General features: G+C 43.8%; 1 long non-coding RNA gene across 19 annotated transcripts in view; it reads right to left on the reverse strand.

The window, feature by feature from the left end:
• The window catches only part of LOC115030650 (uncharacterized), a 614,991-nt gene that overhangs the window by 50,227 nt on the left and 554,262 nt on the right, over positions 1–10,502 (reverse strand). For 18 of the 19 annotated variants that reach the window (XR_015046772.1, XR_015046780.1, XR_015046769.1 and 15 more), the window contains one exon: positions 9,465–9,750. This is a non-coding gene — a long non-coding RNA (uncharacterized LOC115030650). Of the gene's footprint in view, positions 1–9,464; positions 9,751–9,927; positions 9,943–10,502 lie in introns of those variants that run through there. The other variant, XR_015046778.1, reaches the window with a different exon arrangement.

A 10,502-nucleotide genomic window follows, 5' to 3' on the forward strand; every position in this document is an offset into this window, starting at 1 on the left:
GATCTAGGGAAGGCGGCCACCGACTTTTCAGTGCGCCTAGTTTCTGAGATGTGACTGCTGCGCCCCCTGCTGGTGGACTCGCTTTTACTAGAGTGCTTTTACCTTTAAAAGAAGGTGTGTAAAAATAAAGTTAAAAAAAAAAAAATCCGAGGAGGATGGAAGATCAAACTAATTACACATAATCTAAACAAAAGAAAAGTTAACATATCATATAAGCCGTGGGACGAAATCATAAGAATCAAATTTAATTTGCTTAACTTAGAAATGTACATAGAACCGCCAGATAAGTGGGAGGTTAAGCGAGGGGAAAATAGGTATAAATTATGAGATTCAAAGTATGAATGAATTATGATTGTCCGCGCGCCACGAAGGGCAGGCCGAGCATTCACTTTGTGATTGTGTATGTATCTGTAGGTGCTTAATAGCATTTTTCTGAAAACTTAGAAAAAGCTTATGGATCATTAAGTTTGAAGAAAAAAAAAAACCCCCAACGAGTCGATGTGGACAACGGTGGCGAATATTTATTAATATAAATACTGATAATGGATGTCGATAAAAGAACATCTCTTTAAATCTTGATATCTTTCTTTCAAGGTTAGTAGGAAGCAGATTTTTTTTTCCTTCCCCCATTGGGATAGTCTGAACCTCTCCGATGTGTGTTTGCACCTGAACTCTGTAATAATCTACTTAAAGAGGGTAAGGGGGTCTGGCTAGGTCTCTTGTTAATTGCTTTATCATATGAATAAACTATGGGAGTGCATTACAGTCGTGTTATCATTTGTGGTATTTATTTGCAGCTTTATTTTAATTAAGTCTACTGTACTTATCAGAGGCAATAAACTAACGGTGGCTGGTGTTTATGCATAATAATTTGCGACGAAAATAAGATTAAAGAAGATGGCGGTAGCAAAACCTATTTTCTCATTAGAATATTTTTAGAACATATTGAAAAAAATTAGATCACTGGCCACCCGATTTCAATCCAACACCATCATAGTCCCCTAAGTATAATAATAACTATGACAGCCCCAGCCCATGACAGAGGCAAGCCTCTTTTGGGGTTATAATAGCTGACTACAGTACCAGCAACAATACACTATTGACTAGCAGAAAGAGACTTGGAACAGGGTGCTTCATCCTCTGAGAATTTAAAATGTTGCTACTGGCATAGTTTATGAAAATTGGAAGTGCTTCATCTAATGTAATACTTCCCTTCATGGGCAGCAAAAAGCTATACACTTTTAGACCAGCATTAGTGATTAGCATATGCCTGGAGTAATCAGATTTTATTTTGTTCTGCTATTGGCCCAAGCCAGAAGCCTTAACTGCCAAGTATAACCCAATTTTATTTAAAAATCTTTTACATTTTTCTCTCCTCGACGAGTATTATATCTGAAGCCAACTGACAATGTTGTGGAGGTGCGGACTGTAGACTTATTTTTTTCTTCTTAGTGGCAAATAGAGGTTTAAGTTGCAGTAATTAGCGAGAACTAGCCAAGCATCTTACTATTATGATGCTTGTTAAAAACGCTTCGCTCCTGCATCTGCATTTGAGTGGGTTCCCCTCCTCTCCTAATCTCCTTATGGAAATGAAGGCGAACGGCAGGGGACCTGCAGAGTCTCGGAGAATGCCCTTGTTAACTGGAATTTCTCAGCATTGCTAATTAGCAGAGTTTGACGACCACCAGTATTGGGGGAAAGCTCTGTTTAACCACTCGCCAACCATTCCGAGGAAGAGCAGACTAATTTTATTTTGTAATTAAAATCTGAAAAGGGCCCTATTTGACAGTTAGGGCTATGAGAGTTTTATCTCCCCGAGAAATAATTACTGCCTTGATAACTCAATTTTCTGAAAAATGTCAACTGTGGGTTCCAAAAGTTTTAATTTCATTACATAAGGAAAAGGAGCAAGAAAAATAAGAGAAAATGTACGGAAAGGCTTTCTAATTCTGGAACTGGTTAAATATATTGGGAACCAGCTTTAACCAAACCAAGTGCTCCCCCCCTCCCCTTTAAGTTCCTCTTTCCTTTAAATGCTAGCTAACCTTCTAAGCATCTCTTCTGACCACAACCATAGCAGGGATCCTTCTGCAGCGAGAAACATTACATCGGAGCCAGGCATTCAAGAGGCAAATAAATCCAAAAATAAAATAAAATAACAAACCCTGAAATACAAAAACTATAGAAAAGTTCATGATTTTAAAAGCCAAAGATGCAGAGGCTATTGAGAGGCGTAGGGAATGGCCCATGCATCTGATGAGGTTCTGTTTGTCTATGCCCCAATACTATAGGAAAACAGAGAATTTATGCTTCCTTCTGCCCTCTAAGTCACAAAAAATGCCGGGTCAATCCACATGGCAGGTGGGGAAACTGCTGAGCCTTCAGAAGGACCAGAGCTTTAAGATTTAGGAAACACAGATGACGATAGAGAAATGCATTTAGAAGATTTATTTTCCAAATAAATAAGTACATAAAAAAAAATCACATACCTTCCAAAAATAATCAACAAGAAATGTGCTAGAGAAATGAGGATACGGAAAGTTAGGGTAGGAAGTAGAAAATGAATCTCTTCACTGTGAGGTTTCCTCTGACCTAACTTCCCTTCACTGACAAGACTGCAGGGGACACCTTAATGTTCCTAGTATAACTGAGGAAAATGGCTGTTCTTTCATTGGTGCCTCACCCATCCCATTTCCTTCCCATGGTCAGTGTTAAACTTGGTAAGTGTGAGAGATGACTGACAGGGTCCATAATCCATGTTTCAAGATGCTACAAAGAGCAACCACAGACTTTTATACCTTTTTGTTTACCATATGGATACAAGGTACACTGCTAATTTAAAATTGCTCAATAATATTTTTTTCTCCTTGTGTCTCTCCAGGATCTTGCCTTTAATTTTCAGAAGTGGTATTATACGAAACAAATGGACAAGGGGCTGTTGAAGCCCAGACCCAATTTTACCAAATAATTTCCCTCAAGAGCTGCAAGGACCCTTGAAACCTGCGGAATGCAGGGTGGTCTGCCCAGTGACCATTGTGCTCAATTCATTCCACCTCTCACTGATGAAGTAAATACATTTAAAAAAAAAAAAGAGTTTGGCAGTTAGAAACTTAATATATTTCCCTCTTGCTTTTAACTGTATGTATATATATATATATATATATATATATATATATATATATTTAAAACTGCCTTTTTGAGTCTTCTGGGTTGTATGTAAAAAAATCACATGACTTACAATGGTTCATGTATTTTTAGATCTTTCAGATATTCAGATCAATTAATTTTTTTTTCTGGGCCAAGGATTCACACTTCACTATTTTTCATTTCCATTTCATGAATTATCAACCCTGAGATTCTGTTTCTACCACTGCTGTTGCTGTTCAGGGGAAATGTAGTTTGCCCATTAGATGATCTAATTGCTTTAAAGACAGAAATTCCCCTGTTAAAGACAAACCGGAGGCAGGAAGAGCAGCTACTGTTGGTCTTCAATTGCACTTCTGATTCTAAAAATCAGGGGTGTGTGTGGGGGGGGATAGGGGGTTGGGGGGATCACCAGAGAGTCCAAACACTCCAGAGAGACATTAGTCCTTTTGCACCTCCAAATCAACGCTTGGAAGTCTATGTATACACTTATTTGACAGCCAAATATTTTAGGCAATTCATCCTACCAAAGGCATACACACATGTCCTTCTTTTGTCCGATGGCCCTGATTGTTTCCCGTAATTTAAAGAAAAAGATGTTTCTTTAAAATTTTTCTAGCTGCAATTACTTTATTTAATTGTGCCATCTAAAAACAAACCCAAGCCTTCCTTGAGGTTTTTCTGGCCCATATTAAGTGACAGCAATGCAGACCAGTGACATGTGACTGCTGCAGCAAAGTCCAAGGAGCTGGAACACTTAGCCTCGAGCTCTGTCTTTCCTCCGTGACCTCACGTAACTTTCTGCTTTGTGTCACTCAAAAGCTTCCTTTCCGGAAGCTCAGCCCGATGGCGACCGGACAACAGAAAGTGATAAGCCTTGGAAGGCGAGGTCTTAGGGATACCTAAGAGCAAGCCGAAGGAAGGGGAAGGGGGAGATCTGCTTCACTGCACTGGACTGTTTTTTTTTTTTTTTTTTCAGGGAACAGAGGAAAGCTTTCCACCTGTAGCATGACAAGAAGCCAAAGCAAACCTGTGTGGTGAAACTCGCCCACAATCACCACCAGACCTAAAGGAAGCCAAGGCTACTTCACGAAGGTTTTGCCTGTGGTTCGTGCTAAAGAGCTGTGAATCGGTATGCTCCCATCCTGGGCGGGCTGGCATCCTTAAGGCCTTCTCCTGACATCAGGAGGCCGCTTCCAAAAGCTCTTCTAACCTCAAAGGCAATGTCTGAGAAGTCAGCTTTCCCTGAGGCCCACTTCTGCTTGGCCTCAGCATCCCTCCCAGCCCAGGCTTCCAAACCCATCCTTGCAGAATTCTCAGATCGCTGGCCTGATAATCTTTAAAGCCTTCTTCTTAGCTGGGGCTCTGACTTTTATCTCTCCTCCCACCCTTCTTGGATTTTTGTTGGCGGCCCCCACTCCTTCTTCCTCTCTCACCTCCCCCCCCCTTAATTTGGAGATCACTGACACACTATGCTGTAATGAGTCCTTCAGAAACTGTTATGATCTATGGTGACAGTCTCCACACCTAATTCACAGATTATTGACAAGCACCGTGGGCTCAATGGTGTCAAGTTGTACTTGTGTTATCTGCACTCTTCAGCAGCCCACGTAGCTGCTGGGCTCTGGTTCTGGAGCCACAGCTTGACAGTTTATTGAGAGATGATCATCTGTCTGCAGCTCTGCTCCTTTCAGTCTGGTCCGGTTCTTTCCCTGGCTCTTTGTCTGGGACTTAAATTCCAGGAACTAAAGGTTTTTCAGCATTTAAAAAAAAAAAAACAAACCAAACAAGAAGACTAAACTCAATAAACGAAAGCTCATCCTCGAACCTGGATCTTATTAATGAGCCTTGTCCCTGCCCCATCTCCAAATAGCCTGCCCAAATCCAAACCACACACCCTGCTTCTCAGCGTTTTAAGCTTGGGAGGTAGGGAGGGAGAAAAGAAGGAAGGAAGGGTTGAGGACTTGGCCTGGACTCAGTGGACCTAAGCTAAGTTGGCCCACCCGGCTGGCTGGCTCACAGGATCTCGAAAGACTCACTACTTTACAAAGCAGGGCGCCCAGCCAACCCGCCAGGGCTCAAGCCTGGATGCGGCGACTACAGACCCGAAGCGCCTGCCACGCCCCTAAAGGGTACAGCGCGGCTGGGGAGATCCGGCGGGATGCCAGCCCCAGGAGGCTCTGCCTTCTTGGAGAACTCAGTCCCTGTTTGGCGGCCTTCCTAGTCTCCAAAGGTGGAGGGGCCTCCTCCCGGCTGGCAGTCCTGTGGCGTGGGATTGGGGCCGGGGCTCAGCCACCTGCGGCTGCAGAATCACAATGCAACCGAGCATGGGTGGCGCGCTCAAGCCTGGCTCACTGCTTCTTGCTCAACCTGGCTGTGCATTCTCCTCCAACATGGCTTAGTTGCGGAAATTAGCGGGCTGCACGCCTGTCCCCGCTGACCTTTGCCTAGGTCTTCTGTCGGCATGCTGGAGAGAAGACTCCTTCACCGACAATTCTTCCACACTCCGCAATGGCGGTTGTCTAACCCTTTTGCAGTCCGCTTCCGAGGCAGGGCCTGTTCTTGGTTTCTCTACTCTTCTGCTTCGCGAGACAGATGACCGCAGCGCTGGGACCCAGGACGCCCAAGAAGCGTCCCCCAGGCTCCTCGGTGCGCGTGGGGGTCACAAGACTAGTCCCAGGTTGGGATTTCCCTAACCAGGCCTAGCCTCTTCGTGGAAAAAGGGTGGAGGTGCCGAGGCAACGGCTCCTGAATGTCCATCATTTCGACCGACTGTCGGGTAGATTTCTCAAAAAGCCCCTCTCGTCCGAGATCCGATCCCGGAATCAGATGAGAGGGCATGTCATCGCGCGGAGCAGCTCCTTTAAAAACCATCTTGGATCCGCTAATCTGGAGCAGGAATAAACACACCCTCAACAGCAGATTTGCAGGGAAACCACATTAAATGTGCAGAATGCTATCCTGTTAGGATATGTTAAGCTAGTTTCTGATGGCAAGACCTAACCTTACTGATAAAAGTTAAAACGGCAAACATGTCCCCTAAGTAGGAAATGGCCATTTTGTTCATTTGTTGATTTTTTAAAATTTTAAACTAAACAAACCAACATTTCCCGCTTTGTTGGGAAGTCAGAGACTGCGTTCTTTTTGTAGCCCGCCTTTCTGAATCAGTCACAAGGCGGCTACTTTCCCTCCCTCGCTGACAGAAGTTACAGCTGTTTCTTACACAGACAGGTTTGGAAGTATTAAATAAAACAAATCAAAACTGTTTCCAGGATAACTTGGATTCCTAACCAATAAAATGTATCACAGACCAATCTCCCCTGAAATTCTACATTGATATCAAAGTAGAAAAAGACACCTGTTTGGTAGACAATAGCTGTATTTAACCGATTGCCAGGAAGGGAAAGTTTGATCAAGACTGGTTTGAGGGGAGGGAAGAGGAGGGGAGGTAAATACTTGAAGGAGAGACAGGACTTTTAATTACATTTTGGAATTAATAATCAAATATAAACGAGTTACTTCATCCACTAGACACACAAGCACTTTATACTTGGAAACCTTGTATCTGAACCGCAGCTGGCGCTTAAGCGAAGCACTCTCTTCGCTTTAGTGTTATTTTATGAAAAGCGGACAAGTGGAAGAAGCATTTTTCTTTCTATTTCCCTGTAGTACCATCGCTTAGCCTCTAAAAGAAGACCTCAAACCAAGCCAGGATGCGGGTGGGGGGAACTGGGGTGTAAGGAGGAATGCCGTTTTTTAAATAAATGAAATGGAAAAGAATGTAATCTCTTTGGATTTTGTTGAATTATAGTTATCTTTTCGGGGCATAAAAACTTGTTTCCGCACCCCCACTTCCTTTTCTGACGGCAATAAAGAGTTTTCTTTAACCCCAGGGCAAGGGCTGAAGCGGGTTCGGGAGGGCGCTGTGTATCTCCCACTGCGTCCAATAGGGGGCGCTGGCGCGAGACCGCGGAGTCGCTTCTCTTCTGAGCTGCTCCGGGCCCGACCGCCACAGCCGCTGGCGGGGTCGAGCGTAGAGCTTTCGTCTTTGCGGATAAAAAGAGATTAAAGGCTAAATTCTTTTTGGGTGGTGTGTGTGTGTGTGTGTGTGTGTGTGTGTGTGTGTGTGTGTGTGTGTGTATGAAGAGAGGGTATCAGTTTTAACCAACTACGAAAATGTAGAGCTTTGATGTTCTTGTAAAGAAACTCCTATGGGTTGTAAAATTATAAGGTTTCTGAGCCAATACGCAGCTACACTGTGTGTGGAAATTATTTAATTAAAAATATATTTTCCATACGTTCATACGATCCTTTAGAAGTACTTTAAAAGCTGACGCTTATTCTTTTGGCTGGCCTGTTGACCCTGCCACAAGTTTCTAATACTTTTATTTTAGCTGTGTTGAAGGCCCTTCTGTTAATTCGAAGTGGAAAAAAGAAACTCAAACATTTAAATCCCTCACTAAACAGTTACTGGTCTGTTTCCTTCCATACTTTCTTTAAACGGGGCAGTTATGTGATGGACACATTTTACTCTGTTGGCGCCTCAAAGACAGGTATAAATGACAAAAAGGAATTCTAATAGAAAAAACTGGGTGTTGGGCCACATAACCATCGTTAGTACAAGAAGTCTAAATAAAATTGTAACCCATCCACCCCCACCCCAACTTAAAAAAAAAAAAAACCAACCAACTACCCTTCACCTGTATTTAAATAGCGTGTCTTTAATTACAGCGGCGGGGGTTGCCTGAGGCTGGAATGAAATTAGCAGTCATTACCGTCCTTTAACTCCGTGGTGCTTTGATCAGCACTAGATTAGTTTTGCAGTTCTAACAAAGGCTCTACAGCAAGCAGTGGGCTGTAAATAAGACCGCGCGACCTGCCCTCAACACCTTTTCTCTTGTCAATCATAGCTTTATCATTCAGCCCAAGATTAACCTTTATCTACCAAAATTTTAAATAAAAAAAAAGGGGGGGAAAGGAGGAGGAGGAGGAGGGGGACGACGAAGAGGAGGAGAGGAGGAGGGGGACGACGAAGAGGAGGAGAAAGAAGGAAAGGGAGGCCCCTGGCCACTGCACGCCTAGGTGACAGAGGTCCTCAGGAACCTCCTTGAATTGCGATGATGGGCGGGTGTCAGGATCCTCAGACTGGCCTTCCCAACCACACTTCTCAGGCTGAGAAGCCCCCCTTCCCCCACACTGCTCATCCCCACAGGGCCTCGCTCCATGAATCAAACAGCCAGCCATCCTCAGCTTGGAGGCAATACGCGCGCCAAAATCACCTGTACTAAGTTTCTGGACTGAAAAATACCTATCTCTTCTACTAAGTGCAGAGCAAAGCAAAGCAAAGCAAAGCAAAAACAAACCAAATCAATCAACCAGCCAACCAACCAACCAACCAACCAACCAAACAAACAAGCACAACAAAAACCACAGCTTCAGCAGCTACAAAAAACCAAACCAAAGCAAACCAAAACAAAAACAAAACAAAAAAACCCAAACCCTTTGCGGAGCGTGGGATGGCGAAGGTAATGTCGCTCGATTTGTCATTAGAGGGCGCCAGAGAGTAGCCCAGCGCCCTAGCCAGCTTTTCTCAGCCCTCCCAGATCCCAGCCTCATCAGCCTCTGTATTCCCTCTCAGGTAATATTTCTTGATGATCCTGCCCCCTTGCGTTTCTATCTCCCTCTATTCCAGTTGCATAAAGAATGAGGGTTAGTCATGTCCCCTGCCTCACTTTTTTAAATTCAAGCTCTCTTTCACCCCAATTACAGCCCCCTCCCTCCAGTCCCAACAGGGATTGAAGTGAGCCCTTCAGCTTCAGCATCTGAACCTTTCATTCCAAGTCACTGCGGTCTGCACAAGAATCTTAGTAGGAGAGCAATACTAGAATTTAACAGTTTTAAGATGGAAACCCGAAAATTTTCATTATTGGATTTACCTATAGGGACTCACGGATGTTTAGTTTTCGCTTAAAAAGAAATACACACACCCCTTTCATACATACATACAGCACCTTGATTATGTTCAGACCTCAAAACTATCTGCTCAAAAGAGAATAAAATGTCACTTCAATTCTGCATTTCTTAAAGAGATCTTAATTAGCATTTAATTCCCAAACTTAACACCTTCTGACTTAAATCGGCCTGTGTTAAATAACTGCCACACAGGGTGGGTATCCAGCTCTCTTAAAGGTCACACACACACACACACACACACACACACAAAGAGGCAGAATAAGAGGAGAAGAAATTGAGTGAGTGTGTTGGGGGGTGGGGAGAGGTAGCTAGCCTTGAATGTCAAAGTTGGGTTGCAAGCTACTTACGCGCGCGACCATGCCAGATCAGGGTGTTGTCTTGTAGCAGTTTGATTGGCAGGTAAAAAGCACTGAACGTGAAGGCTCCGGAGCCTCTCGTCAGCCCAAGCTGGATCACTCCTCACCGGACAGAACGAGTTGAAGGAGCTCGCACTTCCCCCCTCTTTCTCCATCCAAGGCACGGAGAATCCATTTCGGCTTTTCTTCGACCAGTCTCTCCCATCAGCGTCCTGCCTTCCGCGCACCGCCTTACACCAGCTTCCAAGACCTAGTCTAGCTTTGCCTCTGCAATCCCCTGCAACAAGAAAAATCGTTTATGGCTTAAAACCCCAAATGGCTGATTTTTTAAAAGAGAGAGAGAGAGGGAGAGGGAGAGAGAGAGGAGAAAGAGAGAGAGAGAGGGTGAGGGGGAGAGAGAGGGGGAGCGGGAAGAATGCACCCAGAGAACAACAAAAAAGTCAGTTATCCTAACACTGCTCTATCCCCCACCGTACAGAAGAATAAAAAAAAAAAAAAAAAAACAAGCTTTATGTTTTTCAGTGGGTATTCAAAGATAATTTGATGCCATTGTTTCTGCTACAGATGGTTCTTTTAAATACAATAACACGGTTCTTTGTGCAGGCTACTCACAATAAAATCCAAAGCGTTCCCCTGAATAACCATTTTGTTCTCTCTTGTATGGGGCCAACAAAAGATTCCGTGAGGTAATGGGTTCTGTTTATTGAAGCCCATAGAATAGGGGTTTGATAAAGATTTTTTTTTTTTTAAGCAGAAGACCTTGGAAGGTCGGGCTGATCTCTTCATATTTTTTATTAAAATATTTGTCCAATACATTATTCCTTGGTGCAGCTGCAAGCTTCCTCCTCAATTCTTAATCAGCCCAAACATCTGTCTCTGGAAGGCTTTAAAAATCTGCATGCAATTGTATCAGTAGTGCAGTAACCTTATGAAACCCCAAATCTTCAGGCTCACTACAGTCTTGAAGGCAACGCAGTTTCAACTGCCTCTGGGGGAAAGGACCGTGGGGGGGGGGCGGGGTAGAAGAGA

This window comes from Mus caroli, unplaced genomic scaffold (assembly GCF_978045245.1).
Source record: "Mus caroli unplaced genomic scaffold, Mus_caroli_1 scaffold_3, whole genome shotgun sequence".
NCBI lineage: Eukaryota > Metazoa > Chordata > Mammalia > Rodentia > Muridae > Mus > Mus caroli.